The sequence below is a fragment of the Ascidia mentula genome, chromosome 2 (assembly GCF_947561715.1).
Source record: "Ascidia mentula chromosome 2, kaAscMent1.1, whole genome shotgun sequence".
NCBI classification, from domain to species: Eukaryota; Metazoa; Chordata; class Ascidiacea; order Phlebobranchia; family Ascidiidae; genus Ascidia; species Ascidia mentula.
The window spans coordinates 19,507,683-19,521,271 of NC_138567.1; the positions used below are offsets into that span (position 1 = coordinate 19,507,683).

Consider the following 13,589-nt stretch of genomic DNA (forward strand, 5'->3'; position numbering starts at 1 on the left):
AGTATGCTTTGAATTGCGCATAAAGATCGTCATAACAGACTAACAAACGTCTACGGCCATACCAGGTTGAAAGCACCCGATCTCGTTCGATCTCGGATGTTTAGCAACCTCGGGCTTGGTTAGTACTTGGATGGGTGACCTCCTAGGAACACCAAGTGTTGTAGTCATTTTTCTATTTACCCAATGTATGCTTTGAATTGCGCATAAATGTCGTCAAAACAGACTAACAAACGTCTACGGCCATACAAGGTTGAAAGCACCCGATCTCGTTCGATCTCGGCAGTTCAGCAACCTCGGGCTTGGTTAGTGCTTGGATGGGTGACCGCCTAGGAATACCAAGTGTTGTAGTCATTTTTGCTATTTACACAAAGTATGCTTTGAATTGCCCATAAATGTCGTCAAAACAGACTAACAAACGTCTAAGGCCATACCAGGTTGAAAGCACCCGATATCGTTCGATCTCTGCAGTTAAGCAACCTCGGGCTTGGTTAGTACTTGGATGGGTTTCCGCCAAGGAATACCAAGTGTTGTATTCATTTTACTATTTGCACAAAGTATGCTTTGAATTGCCCATAAATGTCGTCAAAACAGACTAACAAACGTCTAAGGCCATACCAGGTTGAGAGCACCCGATCTCGTTCGATCTCGGCAGTTAAGCAACCTCGGGCTTGGTTAGTACTTGGATGGGTGACCGCCTAGGAATACCAAGTGTTGTATTCATTTTACTATTTGCACAAAGTATGCTTTGAATTGCCCATAAATGTCGTCAAAACAGACTAACAAACGTCTACGGCCATACCAGGTTGAGAGCACTCGATCTCGTCCGATCTCGGCAGTTAAGCAACCTCGGGCTTGGTTAGTACTTGGATGGGTGACCGCCTAGGAATACCAAGTGTTGTATTCATTTTACTATTTGCACAAAGTATGCTTTGAATTGCCCATAAATGTCGTCAAAACAGACTAACAAACGTCTACGGCCATACCAGGTTGAAAGCACCCGATCTCGTTCGATCTCGGCAGTTAAGCAACCTCGGGCTTGGTTAGTACTTGGATGGGTGACCGCCTAGGAATACCAAGTGTTGTAGTCATTTTTCTGTTTACCCAAAGTATGCTTTGAATTGCGCATAAATGTCGTCAAAACAGACTAACAAACGTCTACGGTGATACCACGTTGAAAGCACCCGATCTCGTTCGATCTCGGCAGTTAAGCAACCTCGGGCTTGGTTAGTACTTGGATGGGTGACCGCCTAGGAATACCAAGTGTTGTAGTCATTTTACTATTTGTACGAAGTATGCTTTGAATTGCCCATAAATGTGTCAAAACAGACTAACAAACGTCTACGGCCATACCAGGTTGAAAGCACCCGATCTCGTTCGATCTCGGCAGTTAAGCAACCTCGGGCTTGGTTAGTACTTGGATGGGTGACCGCCTAGGAATACCAAGTGTTGTAGTCATTTTACTATTTGTACAAAGTATGCTTTGAATTGCCCATAAATGTGTCAAAACAGACTAACAAACGTCTACGGCCATACCAGGTTGAAAGCACCGATCTCGTTCGATCTCGACAGTTAAGCAACCTCGGGCTTGGTTGGTACTTGGATGGGTGACCTCCTGGAAATACCAAGTGTAGTAGTCATTTTTCTATTTATGCAAAGTATGCTTTGAATTGCGCATAAAGATCGTCATAACAGACTAACAAACGTCTACGGCCATAACAGGTTGAAAGCACACGATCTCGTTTGATCTCGGCAGTTAAGCAACCTCGGGTTTGTTTAGTACTTGGATGGGTGAACACCTAGGAATACCTAGTGTTGTAGTCATTTTTCTGTTTACCCAAAGTTATGCTTTGAATTGCGCATAAATGTCGTCAAAACAGTCTAACAAACGTCTACGGCCATACCAGGTTGAAAGCACCCGATCTCGTTCGATCTCGACAGTTAAGCAACCACGGGCTTAGTTAGTACTTGGATGGGTGACCGCCTAGGAATACCAAGTGTTGTAGACATTTTTTTTGAATTGCGCATAAAGATCGTCATAACAGACTAACAAACGTCTACGGCCATACCAGGTTGAAAGCACCCGATCTCGTTCGATCTCGGATGTTTAGCAACCTCGGGCTTGGTTAGTACTTGGATGGGTGACCTCCTAGGAACACCAAGTGTTGTAGTCATTTTTCTATTTACCCAAAGTATGCTTTGAATTGCGCATAAATGTCGTCAAAACAGACTAACAAACGTCTACGGCCATACAAGGTTGAAAGCACCCGATCTCGTTCGATCTCGGCAGTTCAGCAACCTCGGGCTTGGTTAGTGCTTGGATGGGTGACCGCCTAGGAATACCAAGTGTTGTAGTCATTTTTGCTATTTACACAAAGTATGCTTTGAATTCCCCATAAATGTCGTCAAAACAGACTAACAAACGTCTGAGGCCATACCAGGTTGAAAGCACCCGATATCGTTCGATCGCTGCAGTTAAGCAACCTCGGGCTTGGTTAGTACTTGGATGGGTGTCCGCCAAGGAATACCAAGTGTTGTAGTCATTTTACTATTTGCACAAAGTATGCTTTGAATTGCCCATAAATGTCGTCAAAACAGACTAACAAACGTCTAAGGCCATACCAGGTTGAAAGCACCCGATCTCGTTCGATCTCGGCAGTTAAGCAACCTCGGGCTTGGTTAGTACTTGGATGGGTGACTGCCTAGGAATACCAAGTGTTGTAGGCATTTTACTATTTGCACAAAGTATGCTTTGAATTGCCCATAAATGTCGTCAAAACAGACTAACAAACGTCTACGGCCATACCAGGTTGAAAGCACCCGATCTCGTTCGATCTCGGCTGTTAAGCAACCTCGGGCTTGGTTAGTACTTGGATGGGTGACTGCCTAGGAATATGAAGTGTTGTAGTCATTTTTCTGTTTACCCAAAGTATGCTTTGAATTGCGCATAAATGTCGTCAAAACAGACTAACAAACGTCTACGGCCATACCAGGTTGAGAGCATCCGATCTCGTTCGATCTCGGCAGTTAAGCAACCTCGGGCTTGGTTAGTACTTGGATGGGTGACCGCCTAGGAATACCAAGTGTTGTAGACATTTTTCTATTTACACAAAGTATGCTTTGAATTGCGCATAAAGATCGTCATAACAGACTAACAAACGTCTACTGCCATACCAGGTTGAAAGCACCCGATCTCGTTCGATCTCGGCAGTTAAGCAACCTCGGGCTTGGTTAGTACTTGGATGGGTGACCTCCTAGGAACACCAAGTGTTATAGTCATTTTTTTTATTTACCCAAAGTATGCTTTGAATTGCGTATAAATGTCGTCAAAACAGACTAACAAACGTCTACGGCCATACCAGATTGAAAGCACCCGATCTCGTTCGATATCGGCAGTTAAGCAACCTCGGGCTTGGTTAGTACTTGGATGGGTGACCGCCTAGGAATACCAAGTGTTGCAGTCATTTTACTATTTGCACAAAGTATGCTTTGAATTGCCCATAAATGTCGTCAAAACAGACTAACAAACGTCTACGGCCATACCTGGTTGAAAGCACCCGATCTCGTTCGATCTCGGCAGTTAAGCAACCTCGGGCTTGGTTAGTACTTGGATGGGTGACCGCCTAGGAATACCAAGTGTTGTATTCATTTTACTATTTGCACAAAGTATGCTTTGAATTGCCCATAAATGTCGTCAAAACAGACTAAGAAACGTCTACGGCCATACCAGGTTGAAAGCACCCGATCTCGTTCGATCTCGGCAGTTAAGCAACCTCGGGCTTGGTTAGTACTTGGATGGGTGACCGCCTAGGAATACCAAGTGTTATAGTCATTTTTCTATTTACCCAAAGTATGCTTTGAATTGCGCATAAATGTCGTCAAAACAGACTAACAAACGTCTACGGCCATACCAGATTGAAAGCACCCGATCTCGTTCGATCTCGGCAGTTAAGCAACCTCGGTCTTGGTTAGTACTTGGATGGGTGACCGCCTAGGAATACCAAGTGTTGCAGTCATTTTACTATTTGCACAAAGTATGCTTTGAATTGCCCATAAATGTCGTCAAAACAGACTAACAAACGTCTACGGCCATACCTGGTTGAAAGCACCCGATCTCGTTCGATCTCGGCAGTTAAGCAACCTCGGGCTTGGTTAGTACTTGGATGGGTGACCGCCTAGGAATACCAAGTGTTGTATTCATTTTACTATTTGCACAAAGTATGCTTTGAATTGCCCATAAATGTCGTCAAAACAGACTAAGAAACGTCTACGGCCATACCAGGTTGAAAGCACCCGATCTCGTTCGATCTCGGCAGTTAAGCAACCTCGGGCTTGGTTAGTACTTGGATGGGTGACCGCCTAGGAATACCAAGTGTTGTATTCATTTTACTATTTGCACAAAGTATGCTTTGAATTGCCCATAAATGTCGTCAAAACAGAGTAACAAACGTCTACGGCCATACCAGGCTGAAAGCACCCGATCTCGTTCGATCTCGGCAGTCAAGCAACCTCGGGCTTGGTTAGTACTTGGATGGGTGACCGCTTAGGAATACCAAGTATTGTAGTCATTTTATTATTTGCACAAAGTATGCTTTGAATTGCCCATAAATGTCGTCAAAACAGACTAACAAACGTCTACGGCCATACCAGGTTGAAAGCACCCGATCTCGTTCGATCTCGGCAGTTAAGCAACCTCGGGCTTGGTTAGTACTTGGATGGGAGACCGCCTAGGAATACCAAGTGTTGTATTCATTTTACTATTTGCACAAAGTATGCTTTGAATTGCCCATAAATGTCGTCAAAGCAGACTAACAAACGTCTACGGCCATACCAGGTTGAAAGCACCCAATCTCGTTCGATCTCGGCAGTTAAGCAACCTCGGGCTTGGTTAGTACTTGGATGGGTGACCGCCTAGGAATACCAAGTGTTGTAGTCATTTTTCTGTTTACCCAAAGTATGCTTTGAATTGCGTATAAATGTCGTCAAAACAGACTAACAAACGTCTACGGCCATACCAGGTTGAAAGCACCCGATCTCGTTCGATCTCGGCAGTTGAGCAACCTCGGGCTTGGTTAGTACTTGGATGGGTGACCGCCTAGGAATACCAAATGTTGTAGTCGTTTTTCTGTTTACCCAAAGTATGCTTTGAATTGCGTATATATGTCGTCAAAACAGACTAACAAACGTCTACGGCCATATCAGGTTGAAAGCACCCGATCTCGTTCGATCTCGGCAGTTAAGCAACCTCGGGCTTGGTTTGTACTTGGATGGGTGACCGCTTAGGAATACCAAGTGTTGTAGTCATTTTTTTATTTGCGTAAAGTATGCTTTAAATTGCCCATCAATGTCGTCAAAACAGACTAACAAACGTCTACGGCCATACCAGGTTGAGAGTACCCGATCTCGTTCGATCTCGGCAGTTAAGCAACCTCGGGCTTGGTTTGTACTTGGATGGGTGACCGCTTAGGAATACCAAGTGTTGTAGACATTTTTCTATTTACACAAAGTAAGCTTTGAATTGCGCATAAAGATCGTCATAACAGACTAACAAACGTCTACTGCCATACCAGGTTGAAAGCACCCGATCTCGTTCGATCTCGGATGTTTAGCAACCTCGGGCTTGGTTAGTACTTGGATGGGTGACCTCCTAGGAACACCAAGTGTTATAGTCATTTTTTTTATTTACCCAAAGTATGCTTTGAATTGCGCATAAATGTCGTCAAAACAGACTAACAAACGTCTACGGCCATACCAGATTGAAAGCACCCGATCTCGATCGATCTCGGCAGTTAAGCAACCTCGGGCTTGGTTAGTACTTGGATGGGTGACCTCCTAGGAATACCAAGTGTTGTAGTCATTTTACTATTTGCACAAAGTATGCTTTGAATTGCCCATAAATGTCGTCAAAACAGACTAACAAACGTCTACGGCCATACCTGGTTGAAAGCACCCGATCTCGTTCGATCTCGGCAGTTAAGCAACCTCGGGCTTGGTTAGTACTTGGATGGGTGACCGCCTAGGAATACCAAGTGTTGTATTCATTTTACTATTTGCACAAAGTATGCTTTGAATTGCCCATAAATGTCGTCAAAACAGACTAAGAAACGTCTACGGCCATACCAGGTTGAAAGCACCCGATCTCGTTCGATCTCGGCAGTTAAGCAACCTCGGGCTTGGTTAGTACTTGGATGGGTGACCGCCTAGGAATACCAAGTGTTATAGTCATTTTTCTATTTACCCAAAGTATGCTTTGAATTGCGCATAAATGTCGTCAAAACAGACTAACAAACGTCTACGGCCATACCAGATTGAAAGCACCCGATCTCGTTCGATCTCGGCAGTTAAGCAACCTCGGTCTTGGTTAGTACTTGGATGGGTGACCGCCTAGGAATACCAAGTGTTGCAGTCATTTTACTATTTGCACAAAGTATGCTTTGAATTGCCCATAAATGTCGTCAAAACAGACTAACAAACGTCTACGGCCATACCTGGTTGAAAGCACCCGATCTCGTTCGATCTCGGCAGTTAAGCAACCTCGGGCTTGGTTAGTACTTGGATGGGTGACCGCCTAGGAATACCAAGTGTTGTATTCATTTTACTATTTGCACAAAGTATGCTTTGAATTGCCCATAAATGTCGTCAAAACAGACTAAGAAACGTCTACGGCCATACCAGGTTGAAAGCACCCGATCTCGTTCGATCTCGGCAGTTAAGCAACCTCGGGCTTGGTTAGTACTTGGATGGGTGACCGCCTAGGAATACCAAGTGTTGTATTCATTTTACTATTTGCACAAAGTATGCTTTGAATTGCCCATAAATGTCGTCAAAACAGAGTAACAAACGTCTACGGCCATACCAGGCTGAAAGCACCCGATCTCGTTCGATCTCGGCAGTCAAGCAACCTCGGGCTTGGTTAGTACTTGGATGGGTGACCGCCTAGGAATACCAAGTATTGTAGTCATTTTATTATTTGCACAAAGTATGCTTTGAATTGCCCATAAATGTCGTCAAAACAGACTAACAAACGTCTACGGCCATACCAGGTTGAAAGCACCCGATCTCGTTCGATCTCGGCAGTTAAGCAACCTCGGGCTTGGTTAGTACTTGGATGGGAGACCGCCTAGGAATACCAAGTGTTGTATTCATTTTACTATTTGCACAAAGTATGCTTTGAATTGCCCATAAATGTCGTCAAAGCAGACTAACAAACGTCTACGGCCATACCAGGTTGAAAGCACCCAATCTCGTTCGATCTCGGCAGTTAAGCAACCTCGGGCTTGGTTAGTACTTGGATGGGTGACCGCCTAGGAATACCAAGTGTTGTAGTCATTTTTCTGTTTACCCAAAGTATGCTTTGAATTGCGTATAAATGTCGTCAAAACAGACTAACAAACGTCTACGGCCATACCAGGTTGAAAGCACCCGATCTCGTTCGATCTCGGCAGTTGAGCAACCTCGGGCTTGGTTAGTACTTGGATGGGTGACCGCCTAGGAATACCAAATGTTGTAGTCGTTTTTCTGTTTACCCAAAGTATGCTTTGAATTGCGTATATATGTCGTCAAAACAGACTAACAAACGTCTACGGCCATATCAGGTTGAAAGCACCCGATCTCGTTCGATCTCGGCAGTTAAGCAACCTCGGGCTTGGTTTGTACTTGGATGGGTGACCGCTTAGGAATACCAAGTGTTGTAGTCATTTTTTTATTTGCGTAAAGTATGCTTTAAATTGCCCATCAATGTCGTCAAAACAGACTAACAAACGTCTACGGCCATACCAGGTTGAGAGCACACGATCTCGTTCGATCTCGGCAGTTAAGCAACCTCGGGCTTGGTTTGTACTTGGATGGGTGACCGCTTAGGAATACCAAGTGTTGTAGACATTTTTCTATTTACACAAAGTAAGCTTTGAATTGCGCATAAAGATCGTCATAACAGACTAACAAACGTCTACTGCCATACCAGGTTGAAAGCACCCGATCTCGTTCGATCTCGGATGTTTAGCAACCTCGGGCTTGGTTAGTACTTGGATGGGTGACCTCCTAGGAACACCAAGTGTTGTAGTCATTTTTCTATTTACCCAAAGTATGCTTTGAATTGCGCATAAATGTCGTCAAAACAGACTAACAAACGTCTACGGCCATACCAGATTGAAAGCACCCGATCTCGATCGATCTCGGCAGTTAAGCAACCTCGGGCTTGGTTAGTACTTGGATGGGTGACCTCCTAGGAATACCAAGTGTTGTAGTCATTTTACTATTTGCACAAAGTATGCTTTGAATTGCCTATAAATATCGTCAAAACAGACTAACAAACGTCTACGGCCATACCAGGTTGAAAGCACCCGATCTCGTTTGATCTCGGCAGTTAAGCAACCTCGGGCTTGGTTAGTACTTGGATGGGTGACCGCCTAGGAATACCAAGTGTTGTAGTCATTTTTCTGTTTACCCAAAGTATGCTTTGAATTGCGCATAAATGTCGTCAAAACAGTCTAATAAAGGTCTACGGCCATACCAGGTTGAAAGCACCCGATCTCGTCCGATCTCGGCAGTTAAGCAACCTCGGGCTTGGTTAGTACTTGGATGGGTGACCGCCTAGGAATACCAAGTGTTGTATTCATTTTACTATTTGCACAAAGTATGCTTTGAATTGCCCATAAATGTCGTCAAAACAGACTAACAAACGTCTACGGCCATACCAGGTTGAAAGCACCCGATCTCGTTTGATCTCGGCAGTTAAGCAACCTCGGGTTTGTTTAGTACTTGGATGGGTGACCACCTAGGAATACCTAGTGTTGTAGTCATTTTTCTGTTTACCCAAAGTTATGCTTTGAATTGCGCATAAATGTCGTCAAAACAGTCTAACAAACGTCTACGGCCATACCAGGTTGAAAGCACCCGATCTCGTTCGATCTCGACAGTTAAGCAACCTCGGGCTTGGTTAGTTCTTGGATGGGTGACCGCCTAGGAATACCAAGTGTTGTAGTCATTTTACTATTTGTACAAAGTATGCTTTGAATTGCCCATAAATGTGTCAAAACAGACTAACAAACGTCTAAGGCCATACCAGGTTGAGAGCACCCGATCTCGTTCGATCTCGGCAGTTAAGCAACCTCGGGCTTGGTTAGTACTTGGATGGGTGACCGCCTAGGAATACCAAGTGTTGTAGTAATTTTTCTGTTTACCCAAAGTATGCTTTGAAATGCGCATAAATGTCGTCAAAACAGTCTAACAAACGTCTACGGCCATACCAGGTTAAAAGCACCCGATCTCGTCCGATCTCGTCAGTTAAGCAACCTCGGGCTTGGTTAGTACTTGGATGGGTGACCGCCTAGGAATACCAAGTGTTGTATTCATTTTACTATTTGCACAAAGTATGCTTTGAATTGCCCATAAATGTCGTCAAAACAGACTAACAAACGTCTACGGCCATACCAGGTTGAAAGCACCCGATCTCGTTCGATCTCGGCAGTTAAGCAACCTCGGGCTTGGTTAGTACTTGGATGGGTGACCGCCTAGGAATACCAAGTGTTGTAGTCATTTTTCTGTTTACCCAAAGTATGCTTTGAATTGCGCATACATGTCGTCAAAACAGACTAACAAACGTCTACGGCCATACCACGTTGAAAGCACCCGATCTCGTTCGATCTCGGCAGTTAAGCAACCTCGGGCTTGGTTAGTACTTGGATGGGTGACCGCCTAGGAATACCAAGTGTTGTAGTCATTTTACTATTTGTACAAAGTATGCTTTGAATTGCCCATAAATGTGTCAAAACAGACTAACAAACGTCTACGGCCATACCAGGTTGAAAGCACCCGATCTCGTTCGATCTCGGCAGTTAAGCAACCTCGGGCTTGGTTAGTTCTTGGATGGGTGACCGCCTAGGAATACCAAGTGTTGTAGTCATTTTACTATTTGTACAAAGTATGCTTTGAATTGCCCATAAATGTGTCAAAACAGACTAACAAACGTCTACGGCCATACCAGGTTGAAAGCACCCGATCTCGTTCGATCTCGACAGTTAAGCAACCTCGGGCTTGGTTGGTACTTGGATGGGTGACCTCCTGGAAATACCAAGTGTTGTAGTCATTTTTCTATTTATGCAAAGTATGCTTTGAATTGCGCATAAAGATCGTCATAACAGACTAACAAACGTCTACGGCCATAACAGGTTGAAAGCACCCGATCTCGTTTGATCTCGGCAGTTAAGCAACCTCGGGTTTGTTTAGTACTTGGATGGGTGACCACCTAGGAATACCTAATGTTGTAGTCATTTTTCTGTTTACCCAAAGTTATGCTTTGAATTGCGCATAAATGTCGTCAAAACAGTCTAACAAACGTCTACGGCCATACCAGGTTGAAAGCACCCGATCTCGTTCGATCTCGACAGTTAAGCAACCACGGGCTTAGTTAGTACTTGGATGGGTGACCGCCTAGGAATACCAAGTGTTGTAGACATTTTTCTATTTACATAAAGTATGCTTTGAATTGCGCATAAAGATCGTCATAACAGACTAACAAACGTCTACGGCCATACCAGGTTGAAAGCACTCGATCTCGTTCGATCTCGGATGTTTAGCAACCTCGGGCTTGGTTAGTACTTGGATGGGTGACCTCCTAGGAACACCAAGTGTTGTAGTTATTTTTCTATTTACCCAAAGTATGCTTTGGATTGCGCATAAATGTCGTCAAAACAGACTAACAAACGTCTACGGCCATACCAGGTTGAAAGCACCCGATCTCGTTCGATCTCGGCAGTTCAGCAACCTCGGGCTTGGTTAGTGCTTGGATGGGTGACCGCCTAGGAATACCAAGTGTTGTAGTCATTTTTGCTATTTACACAAAGTATGCTTTGAATTGCCCATAAATGTCGTCAAAACAGACTAACAAACGTCTAAGGCCATACCAGGTTGAAAGCACCCGATATCGTTCGATCTCTGCAGTTAAGCAACCTCGGGCTTGGTTAGTACTTGGATGGGTTTCCGCCAAGGAATACCAAGTGTTGTATTCATTTTACTATTTGCACAAAGTATGCTTTGAATTGCCCATAAATGTCGTCAAAACAGACTAACAAACGTCTAAGGCCATACCAGGTTGAGAGCACCCGATCTCGTTCGATCTCGGCAGTTAAGCAACCTCGGGCTTGGTTAGTACTTGGATGGGTGACCGCCTAGGAATACCAAGTGTTGTATTCATTTTACTATTTGCACAAAGTATGCTTTGAATTGCCCATAAATGTCGTCAAAACAGACTAACAAACGTCTAAGGCCATACCAGGTTGAAAGCACCCGATATCGTTCGATCTCTGCAGTTAAGCAACCTCGGGCTTGGTTAGTACTTGGGTGGGTTTCCGCCAAGGAATACCAAGTGTTGTATTCATTTTACTATTTGCACAAAGTATGCTTTGAATTGCCCATAAATGTCGTCAAAACAGACTAACAAACGTCTAAGGCCATACCAGGTTGAGAGCACCCGATCTCGTTCGATCTCGGCAGTTAAGCAACCTCGGGCTTGGTTAGTACTTGGATGGGTGACCGCCTAGGAATACCAAGTGTTGTATTCATTTTACTATTTGCACAAAGTATGCTTTGAATTGCCCATAAATGTCGTCAAAACAGACTAACAAACGTCTACGGCCATACCAGGTTGAGAGCACTCGATCTCGTCCGATCTCGGCAGTTAAGCAACCTCGGGCTTGGTTAGTACTAGGATGGGTGACCGCCTAGGAATACCAAGTGTTGTATTCATTTTACTATTTGCACAAAGTATGCTTTGAATTGCCCATAAATGTCGTCAAAACAGACTAACAAACGTCTACGGCCATACCAGGTTGAAAGCACCCGATCTCGTTCGATCTCGGCAGTTAAGCAACCTCGGGCTTGGTTAGTACTTGGATGGGTGACCGCCTAGGAATACCAAGTGTTGTAGTCATTTTTCTGTTTACCCAAAGTATGCTTTGAATTGCGCATAAATGTCGTCAAAACAGACTAACAAACGTCTACGGCCATACCACGTTGAAAGCACCCGATCTCGTTCGATCTCGGCAGTTAAGCAACCTCGGGCTTGGTTAGTACTTGGATGGGTGACCGCCTAGGAATACCAAGTGTTGTAGTCATTTTACTATTTGTACAAAGTATGCTTTGAATTGCCCATAAATGTGTCAAAACAGACTAACAAACGTCTACGGCCATACCAGGTTGAAAGCACCCGATCTCGTTCGATCTCGGCAGTTAAGCAACCTCGGGCTTGGTTAGTACTTGGATGGGTGACCGCCTAGGAATACCAAGTGTTGTAGTCATTTTACTATTTGTACAAAGTATGCTTTGAATTGCCCATAAATGTGTCAAAACAGACTAACAAACGTCTACGGCCATACCAGGTTGAAAGCACCCGATCTCGTTCGATCTCGACAGTTAAGCAACCTCGGGCTTGGTTGGTACTTGGATGGGTGACCTCCTGGAAATACCAAGTGTTGTAGTCATTTTTCTATTTATGCAAAGTATGCTTTGAATTGCGCATAAAGATCGTCATAACAGACTAACAAACGTCTACGGCCATAACAGGTTGAAAGCACCCGATCTCGTTTGATCTCGGCAGTTAAGCAACCTCGGGTTTGTTTATTACTTGGATGGGTGACCACCTAGGAATACCTAATGTTGTAGTCATTTTTCTGTTTACCCAAAGTTATGCTTTGAATTGCGCATAAATGTCGTCAAAACAGTCTAACAAACGTCTACGGCCATACCAGGTTGAAAGCACCCGATCTCGTTCGATCTCGACAGTTAAGCAACCACGGGCTTAGTTAGTACTTGGATGGGTGACCGCCTAGGAATACCAAGTGTTGTAGACATTTTTCTATTTACATAAAGTATGCTTTGAATTGCGCATAAAGATCGTCATAACAGACTAACAAACGTCTACGGCCATACCAGGTTGAAAGCACTCGATCTCGTTCGATCTCGGATGTTTAGCAACCTCGGGCTTGGTTAGTACTTGGATGGGTGACCTCCTAGGAACACCAAGTGTTGTAGTTATTTTTCTATTTACCCAAAGTATGCTTTGGATTGCGCATAAATGTCGTCAAAACAGACTAACAAACGTCTACGGCCATACCAGGTTGAAAGCACCCGATCTCGTTCGATCTCGGCAGTTCAGCAACCTCGGGCTTGGTTAGTGCTTGGATGGGTGACCGCCTAGGAATACCAAGTGTTGTAGTCATTTTTGCTATTTACACAAAGTATGCTTTGAATTGCCCATAAATGTCGTCAAAACAGACTAACAAACGTCTAAGGCCATACCAGGTTGAAAGCACCCGATATCGTTCGATCTCTGCAGTTAAGCAACCTCGGGCTTGGTTAGTACTTGGATGGATTTCCGCCAAGGAATACCAAGTGTTGTATTCATTTTACTATTTGCACAAAGTATGCTTTGAATTGCCCATAAATGTCGTCAAAACAGACTAACAAACGTCTAAGGCCATACCAGGTTGAGAGCACCCGATCTCGTTCGATCTCGGCAGTTAAGCAACCTCGGGCTTGGTTAGTACTTGGATGGGTGACCGCCTAGGAATACCAAGTGTTGTATTCATTTTACT

The 13,589-nt window shown here is 44.3% G+C and overlaps 65 non-coding genes and 9 pseudogenes across 65 annotated transcripts; all 74 read left to right on the plus strand.

The window, feature by feature from the left end:
* Positions 1 to 48: 48 nt before the first annotated feature.
* LOC145891632 (5S ribosomal RNA) lies at positions 49 to 167 on the plus strand. Its single transcript, XR_014400412.1, has one exon. It is a non-coding gene; the product is annotated as a 5S ribosomal RNA (ribosomal RNA).
* A 65-nt stretch (positions 168 to 232) lies between these two features.
* LOC145892403 (5S ribosomal RNA) lies at positions 233 to 351 on the plus strand (annotated as a pseudogene).
* Positions 352 to 417: 66 nt separating this feature from the next.
* Positions 418 to 536, plus strand: LOC145892691 (5S ribosomal RNA; annotated as a pseudogene).
* Positions 537 to 601: 65 nt separating this feature from the next.
* LOC145892072 (5S ribosomal RNA) lies at positions 602 to 720 on the plus strand. Its single transcript, XR_014400831.1, has one exon. It is a non-coding gene; the product is annotated as a 5S ribosomal RNA (ribosomal RNA).
* A 65-nt stretch (positions 721 to 785) lies between these two features.
* LOC145891606 (5S ribosomal RNA) lies at positions 786 to 904 on the plus strand. Its single transcript, XR_014400387.1, has one exon. It is a non-coding gene; the product is annotated as a 5S ribosomal RNA (ribosomal RNA).
* Positions 905 to 969: 65 nt separating this feature from the next.
* Positions 970 to 1,088, plus strand: LOC145891851 (5S ribosomal RNA). The gene has a single exon (XR_014400623.1). It is a non-coding gene; the product is annotated as a 5S ribosomal RNA (ribosomal RNA).
* A 65-nt stretch (positions 1,089 to 1,153) lies between these two features.
* LOC145891942 (5S ribosomal RNA) lies at positions 1,154 to 1,272 on the plus strand. The gene has a single exon (XR_014400708.1). It is a non-coding gene; the product is annotated as a 5S ribosomal RNA (ribosomal RNA).
* Positions 1,273 to 1,336: 64 nt separating this feature from the next.
* LOC145891864 (5S ribosomal RNA) lies at positions 1,337 to 1,455 on the plus strand. Its single transcript, XR_014400635.1, has one exon. It is a non-coding gene; the product is annotated as a 5S ribosomal RNA (ribosomal RNA).
* A 64-nt stretch (positions 1,456 to 1,519) lies between these two features.
* On the plus strand, positions 1,520 to 1,637 carry LOC145892497 (5S ribosomal RNA; annotated as a pseudogene).
* A 65-nt stretch (positions 1,638 to 1,702) lies between these two features.
* LOC145892652 (5S ribosomal RNA) lies at positions 1,703 to 1,821 on the plus strand (annotated as a pseudogene).
* A 66-nt stretch (positions 1,822 to 1,887) lies between these two features.
* On the plus strand, positions 1,888 to 2,006 carry LOC145891608 (5S ribosomal RNA). The gene has a single exon (XR_014400389.1). It is a non-coding gene; the product is annotated as a 5S ribosomal RNA (ribosomal RNA).
* A 46-nt stretch (positions 2,007 to 2,052) lies between these two features.
* On the plus strand, positions 2,053 to 2,171 carry LOC145891634 (5S ribosomal RNA). The gene has a single exon (XR_014400414.1). It is a non-coding gene; the product is annotated as a 5S ribosomal RNA (ribosomal RNA).
* A 65-nt stretch (positions 2,172 to 2,236) lies between these two features.
* LOC145892404 (5S ribosomal RNA) lies at positions 2,237 to 2,355 on the plus strand (annotated as a pseudogene).
* Positions 2,356 to 2,421: 66 nt separating this feature from the next.
* On the plus strand, positions 2,422 to 2,540 carry LOC145892708 (5S ribosomal RNA; annotated as a pseudogene).
* Positions 2,541 to 2,605: 65 nt separating this feature from the next.
* LOC145891742 (5S ribosomal RNA) lies at positions 2,606 to 2,724 on the plus strand. Its single transcript, XR_014400517.1, has one exon. It is a non-coding gene; the product is annotated as a 5S ribosomal RNA (ribosomal RNA).
* Positions 2,725 to 2,789: 65 nt separating this feature from the next.
* LOC145892233 (5S ribosomal RNA) lies at positions 2,790 to 2,908 on the plus strand. Its single transcript, XR_014400979.1, has one exon. It is a non-coding gene; the product is annotated as a 5S ribosomal RNA (ribosomal RNA).
* Positions 2,909 to 2,973: 65 nt separating this feature from the next.
* LOC145891157 (5S ribosomal RNA) lies at positions 2,974 to 3,092 on the plus strand. Its single transcript, XR_014399967.1, has one exon. It is a non-coding gene; the product is annotated as a 5S ribosomal RNA (ribosomal RNA).
* Positions 3,093 to 3,157: 65 nt separating this feature from the next.
* LOC145891676 (5S ribosomal RNA) lies at positions 3,158 to 3,276 on the plus strand. Its single transcript, XR_014400453.1, has one exon. It is a non-coding gene; the product is annotated as a 5S ribosomal RNA (ribosomal RNA).
* A 66-nt stretch (positions 3,277 to 3,342) lies between these two features.
* LOC145892132 (5S ribosomal RNA) lies at positions 3,343 to 3,461 on the plus strand. Its single transcript, XR_014400889.1, has one exon. It is a non-coding gene; the product is annotated as a 5S ribosomal RNA (ribosomal RNA).
* Positions 3,462 to 3,526: 65 nt separating this feature from the next.
* On the plus strand, positions 3,527 to 3,645 carry LOC145891255 (5S ribosomal RNA). The gene has a single exon (XR_014400059.1). It is a non-coding gene; the product is annotated as a 5S ribosomal RNA (ribosomal RNA).
* A 65-nt stretch (positions 3,646 to 3,710) lies between these two features.
* On the plus strand, positions 3,711 to 3,829 carry LOC145891203 (5S ribosomal RNA). The gene has a single exon (XR_014400010.1). It is a non-coding gene; the product is annotated as a 5S ribosomal RNA (ribosomal RNA).
* Positions 3,830 to 3,894: 65 nt separating this feature from the next.
* LOC145892091 (5S ribosomal RNA) lies at positions 3,895 to 4,013 on the plus strand. Its single transcript, XR_014400849.1, has one exon. It is a non-coding gene; the product is annotated as a 5S ribosomal RNA (ribosomal RNA).
* Positions 4,014 to 4,078: 65 nt separating this feature from the next.
* Positions 4,079 to 4,197, plus strand: LOC145891256 (5S ribosomal RNA). The gene has a single exon (XR_014400060.1). It is a non-coding gene; the product is annotated as a 5S ribosomal RNA (ribosomal RNA).
* A 65-nt stretch (positions 4,198 to 4,262) lies between these two features.
* On the plus strand, positions 4,263 to 4,381 carry LOC145891095 (5S ribosomal RNA). Its single transcript, XR_014399908.1, has one exon. It is a non-coding gene; the product is annotated as a 5S ribosomal RNA (ribosomal RNA).
* A 65-nt stretch (positions 4,382 to 4,446) lies between these two features.
* On the plus strand, positions 4,447 to 4,565 carry LOC145891958 (5S ribosomal RNA). Its single transcript, XR_014400723.1, has one exon. It is a non-coding gene; the product is annotated as a 5S ribosomal RNA (ribosomal RNA).
* A 65-nt stretch (positions 4,566 to 4,630) lies between these two features.
* On the plus strand, positions 4,631 to 4,749 carry LOC145891240 (5S ribosomal RNA). The gene has a single exon (XR_014400045.1). It is a non-coding gene; the product is annotated as a 5S ribosomal RNA (ribosomal RNA).
* Positions 4,750 to 4,814: 65 nt separating this feature from the next.
* LOC145891407 (5S ribosomal RNA) lies at positions 4,815 to 4,933 on the plus strand. Its single transcript, XR_014400201.1, has one exon. It is a non-coding gene; the product is annotated as a 5S ribosomal RNA (ribosomal RNA).
* A 65-nt stretch (positions 4,934 to 4,998) lies between these two features.
* LOC145892065 (5S ribosomal RNA) lies at positions 4,999 to 5,117 on the plus strand. Its single transcript, XR_014400826.1, has one exon. It is a non-coding gene; the product is annotated as a 5S ribosomal RNA (ribosomal RNA).
* Positions 5,118 to 5,182: 65 nt separating this feature from the next.
* Positions 5,183 to 5,301, plus strand: LOC145891524 (5S ribosomal RNA). The gene has a single exon (XR_014400310.1). It is a non-coding gene; the product is annotated as a 5S ribosomal RNA (ribosomal RNA).
* Positions 5,302 to 5,366: 65 nt separating this feature from the next.
* LOC145891421 (5S ribosomal RNA) lies at positions 5,367 to 5,485 on the plus strand. Its single transcript, XR_014400214.1, has one exon. It is a non-coding gene; the product is annotated as a 5S ribosomal RNA (ribosomal RNA).
* Positions 5,486 to 5,550: 65 nt separating this feature from the next.
* LOC145892294 (5S ribosomal RNA) lies at positions 5,551 to 5,669 on the plus strand. The gene has a single exon (XR_014401034.1). It is a non-coding gene; the product is annotated as a 5S ribosomal RNA (ribosomal RNA).
* Positions 5,670 to 5,735: 66 nt separating this feature from the next.
* Positions 5,736 to 5,854, plus strand: LOC145891574 (5S ribosomal RNA). The gene has a single exon (XR_014400358.1). It is a non-coding gene; the product is annotated as a 5S ribosomal RNA (ribosomal RNA).
* A 65-nt stretch (positions 5,855 to 5,919) lies between these two features.
* LOC145891257 (5S ribosomal RNA) lies at positions 5,920 to 6,038 on the plus strand. Its single transcript, XR_014400061.1, has one exon. It is a non-coding gene; the product is annotated as a 5S ribosomal RNA (ribosomal RNA).
* A 65-nt stretch (positions 6,039 to 6,103) lies between these two features.
* Positions 6,104 to 6,222, plus strand: LOC145891204 (5S ribosomal RNA). The gene has a single exon (XR_014400011.1). It is a non-coding gene; the product is annotated as a 5S ribosomal RNA (ribosomal RNA).
* A 65-nt stretch (positions 6,223 to 6,287) lies between these two features.
* On the plus strand, positions 6,288 to 6,406 carry LOC145892092 (5S ribosomal RNA). The gene has a single exon (XR_014400850.1). It is a non-coding gene; the product is annotated as a 5S ribosomal RNA (ribosomal RNA).
* A 65-nt stretch (positions 6,407 to 6,471) lies between these two features.
* LOC145891258 (5S ribosomal RNA) lies at positions 6,472 to 6,590 on the plus strand. The gene has a single exon (XR_014400062.1). It is a non-coding gene; the product is annotated as a 5S ribosomal RNA (ribosomal RNA).
* A 65-nt stretch (positions 6,591 to 6,655) lies between these two features.
* On the plus strand, positions 6,656 to 6,774 carry LOC145891096 (5S ribosomal RNA). The gene has a single exon (XR_014399909.1). It is a non-coding gene; the product is annotated as a 5S ribosomal RNA (ribosomal RNA).
* A 65-nt stretch (positions 6,775 to 6,839) lies between these two features.
* LOC145891831 (5S ribosomal RNA) lies at positions 6,840 to 6,958 on the plus strand. Its single transcript, XR_014400603.1, has one exon. It is a non-coding gene; the product is annotated as a 5S ribosomal RNA (ribosomal RNA).
* Positions 6,959 to 7,023: 65 nt separating this feature from the next.
* Positions 7,024 to 7,142, plus strand: LOC145891242 (5S ribosomal RNA). The gene has a single exon (XR_014400047.1). It is a non-coding gene; the product is annotated as a 5S ribosomal RNA (ribosomal RNA).
* Positions 7,143 to 7,207: 65 nt separating this feature from the next.
* Positions 7,208 to 7,326, plus strand: LOC145891410 (5S ribosomal RNA). Its single transcript, XR_014400203.1, has one exon. It is a non-coding gene; the product is annotated as a 5S ribosomal RNA (ribosomal RNA).
* A 65-nt stretch (positions 7,327 to 7,391) lies between these two features.
* Positions 7,392 to 7,510, plus strand: LOC145892068 (5S ribosomal RNA). The gene has a single exon (XR_014400827.1). It is a non-coding gene; the product is annotated as a 5S ribosomal RNA (ribosomal RNA).
* A 65-nt stretch (positions 7,511 to 7,575) lies between these two features.
* Positions 7,576 to 7,694, plus strand: LOC145891525 (5S ribosomal RNA). Its single transcript, XR_014400311.1, has one exon. It is a non-coding gene; the product is annotated as a 5S ribosomal RNA (ribosomal RNA).
* A 65-nt stretch (positions 7,695 to 7,759) lies between these two features.
* Positions 7,760 to 7,878, plus strand: LOC145891747 (5S ribosomal RNA). The gene has a single exon (XR_014400522.1). It is a non-coding gene; the product is annotated as a 5S ribosomal RNA (ribosomal RNA).
* Positions 7,879 to 7,943: 65 nt separating this feature from the next.
* Positions 7,944 to 8,062, plus strand: LOC145892022 (5S ribosomal RNA). The gene has a single exon (XR_014400785.1). It is a non-coding gene; the product is annotated as a 5S ribosomal RNA (ribosomal RNA).
* A 65-nt stretch (positions 8,063 to 8,127) lies between these two features.
* On the plus strand, positions 8,128 to 8,246 carry LOC145891575 (5S ribosomal RNA). The gene has a single exon (XR_014400359.1). It is a non-coding gene; the product is annotated as a 5S ribosomal RNA (ribosomal RNA).
* Positions 8,247 to 8,311: 65 nt separating this feature from the next.
* On the plus strand, positions 8,312 to 8,430 carry LOC145890825 (5S ribosomal RNA). Its single transcript, XR_014399655.1, has one exon. It is a non-coding gene; the product is annotated as a 5S ribosomal RNA (ribosomal RNA).
* Positions 8,431 to 8,495: 65 nt separating this feature from the next.
* Positions 8,496 to 8,614, plus strand: LOC145890979 (5S ribosomal RNA). Its single transcript, XR_014399798.1, has one exon. It is a non-coding gene; the product is annotated as a 5S ribosomal RNA (ribosomal RNA).
* Positions 8,615 to 8,679: 65 nt separating this feature from the next.
* On the plus strand, positions 8,680 to 8,798 carry LOC145891564 (5S ribosomal RNA). The gene has a single exon (XR_014400348.1). It is a non-coding gene; the product is annotated as a 5S ribosomal RNA (ribosomal RNA).
* Positions 8,799 to 8,864: 66 nt separating this feature from the next.
* On the plus strand, positions 8,865 to 8,983 carry LOC145891731 (5S ribosomal RNA). Its single transcript, XR_014400507.1, has one exon. It is a non-coding gene; the product is annotated as a 5S ribosomal RNA (ribosomal RNA).
* A 64-nt stretch (positions 8,984 to 9,047) lies between these two features.
* Positions 9,048 to 9,166, plus strand: LOC145892118 (5S ribosomal RNA). Its single transcript, XR_014400876.1, has one exon. It is a non-coding gene; the product is annotated as a 5S ribosomal RNA (ribosomal RNA).
* A 65-nt stretch (positions 9,167 to 9,231) lies between these two features.
* On the plus strand, positions 9,232 to 9,350 carry LOC145892057 (5S ribosomal RNA). Its single transcript, XR_014400818.1, has one exon. It is a non-coding gene; the product is annotated as a 5S ribosomal RNA (ribosomal RNA).
* A 65-nt stretch (positions 9,351 to 9,415) lies between these two features.
* LOC145891876 (5S ribosomal RNA) lies at positions 9,416 to 9,534 on the plus strand. The gene has a single exon (XR_014400646.1). It is a non-coding gene; the product is annotated as a 5S ribosomal RNA (ribosomal RNA).
* A 65-nt stretch (positions 9,535 to 9,599) lies between these two features.
* Positions 9,600 to 9,718, plus strand: LOC145891452 (5S ribosomal RNA). The gene has a single exon (XR_014400242.1). It is a non-coding gene; the product is annotated as a 5S ribosomal RNA (ribosomal RNA).
* Positions 9,719 to 9,782: 64 nt separating this feature from the next.
* Positions 9,783 to 9,901, plus strand: LOC145891322 (5S ribosomal RNA). Its single transcript, XR_014400121.1, has one exon. It is a non-coding gene; the product is annotated as a 5S ribosomal RNA (ribosomal RNA).
* A 64-nt stretch (positions 9,902 to 9,965) lies between these two features.
* LOC145891628 (5S ribosomal RNA) lies at positions 9,966 to 10,084 on the plus strand. Its single transcript, XR_014400408.1, has one exon. It is a non-coding gene; the product is annotated as a 5S ribosomal RNA (ribosomal RNA).
* Positions 10,085 to 10,149: 65 nt separating this feature from the next.
* Positions 10,150 to 10,268, plus strand: LOC145892020 (5S ribosomal RNA). Its single transcript, XR_014400783.1, has one exon. It is a non-coding gene; the product is annotated as a 5S ribosomal RNA (ribosomal RNA).
* Positions 10,269 to 10,334: 66 nt separating this feature from the next.
* Positions 10,335 to 10,453, plus strand: LOC145891610 (5S ribosomal RNA). The gene has a single exon (XR_014400391.1). It is a non-coding gene; the product is annotated as a 5S ribosomal RNA (ribosomal RNA).
* A 65-nt stretch (positions 10,454 to 10,518) lies between these two features.
* Positions 10,519 to 10,637, plus strand: LOC145892086 (5S ribosomal RNA). The gene has a single exon (XR_014400844.1). It is a non-coding gene; the product is annotated as a 5S ribosomal RNA (ribosomal RNA).
* Positions 10,638 to 10,702: 65 nt separating this feature from the next.
* On the plus strand, positions 10,703 to 10,821 carry LOC145891985 (5S ribosomal RNA). The gene has a single exon (XR_014400749.1). It is a non-coding gene; the product is annotated as a 5S ribosomal RNA (ribosomal RNA).
* Positions 10,822 to 10,887: 66 nt separating this feature from the next.
* Positions 10,888 to 11,006, plus strand: LOC145892692 (5S ribosomal RNA; annotated as a pseudogene).
* Positions 11,007 to 11,071: 65 nt separating this feature from the next.
* LOC145892073 (5S ribosomal RNA) lies at positions 11,072 to 11,190 on the plus strand. Its single transcript, XR_014400832.1, has one exon. It is a non-coding gene; the product is annotated as a 5S ribosomal RNA (ribosomal RNA).
* A 65-nt stretch (positions 11,191 to 11,255) lies between these two features.
* LOC145892693 (5S ribosomal RNA) lies at positions 11,256 to 11,374 on the plus strand (annotated as a pseudogene).
* Positions 11,375 to 11,439: 65 nt separating this feature from the next.
* Positions 11,440 to 11,558, plus strand: LOC145892074 (5S ribosomal RNA). Its single transcript, XR_014400833.1, has one exon. It is a non-coding gene; the product is annotated as a 5S ribosomal RNA (ribosomal RNA).
* Positions 11,559 to 11,623: 65 nt separating this feature from the next.
* Positions 11,624 to 11,742, plus strand: LOC145891471 (5S ribosomal RNA). Its single transcript, XR_014400260.1, has one exon. It is a non-coding gene; the product is annotated as a 5S ribosomal RNA (ribosomal RNA).
* Positions 11,743 to 11,807: 65 nt separating this feature from the next.
* LOC145891887 (5S ribosomal RNA) lies at positions 11,808 to 11,926 on the plus strand. The gene has a single exon (XR_014400657.1). It is a non-coding gene; the product is annotated as a 5S ribosomal RNA (ribosomal RNA).
* A 65-nt stretch (positions 11,927 to 11,991) lies between these two features.
* On the plus strand, positions 11,992 to 12,110 carry LOC145891453 (5S ribosomal RNA). The gene has a single exon (XR_014400243.1). It is a non-coding gene; the product is annotated as a 5S ribosomal RNA (ribosomal RNA).
* A 64-nt stretch (positions 12,111 to 12,174) lies between these two features.
* Positions 12,175 to 12,293, plus strand: LOC145891898 (5S ribosomal RNA). Its single transcript, XR_014400668.1, has one exon. It is a non-coding gene; the product is annotated as a 5S ribosomal RNA (ribosomal RNA).
* A 64-nt stretch (positions 12,294 to 12,357) lies between these two features.
* On the plus strand, positions 12,358 to 12,476 carry LOC145891629 (5S ribosomal RNA). Its single transcript, XR_014400409.1, has one exon. It is a non-coding gene; the product is annotated as a 5S ribosomal RNA (ribosomal RNA).
* Positions 12,477 to 12,541: 65 nt separating this feature from the next.
* LOC145892343 (5S ribosomal RNA) lies at positions 12,542 to 12,660 on the plus strand. Its single transcript, XR_014401080.1, has one exon. It is a non-coding gene; the product is annotated as a 5S ribosomal RNA (ribosomal RNA).
* A 66-nt stretch (positions 12,661 to 12,726) lies between these two features.
* LOC145891611 (5S ribosomal RNA) lies at positions 12,727 to 12,845 on the plus strand. Its single transcript, XR_014400392.1, has one exon. It is a non-coding gene; the product is annotated as a 5S ribosomal RNA (ribosomal RNA).
* A 65-nt stretch (positions 12,846 to 12,910) lies between these two features.
* LOC145892087 (5S ribosomal RNA) lies at positions 12,911 to 13,029 on the plus strand. The gene has a single exon (XR_014400845.1). It is a non-coding gene; the product is annotated as a 5S ribosomal RNA (ribosomal RNA).
* A 65-nt stretch (positions 13,030 to 13,094) lies between these two features.
* On the plus strand, positions 13,095 to 13,213 carry LOC145891986 (5S ribosomal RNA). The gene has a single exon (XR_014400750.1). It is a non-coding gene; the product is annotated as a 5S ribosomal RNA (ribosomal RNA).
* A 66-nt stretch (positions 13,214 to 13,279) lies between these two features.
* Positions 13,280 to 13,398, plus strand: LOC145892712 (5S ribosomal RNA; annotated as a pseudogene).
* A 65-nt stretch (positions 13,399 to 13,463) lies between these two features.
* Positions 13,464 to 13,582, plus strand: LOC145892075 (5S ribosomal RNA). Its single transcript, XR_014400834.1, has one exon. It is a non-coding gene; the product is annotated as a 5S ribosomal RNA (ribosomal RNA).
* Positions 13,583 to 13,589: the final 7 nt, after the last annotated feature.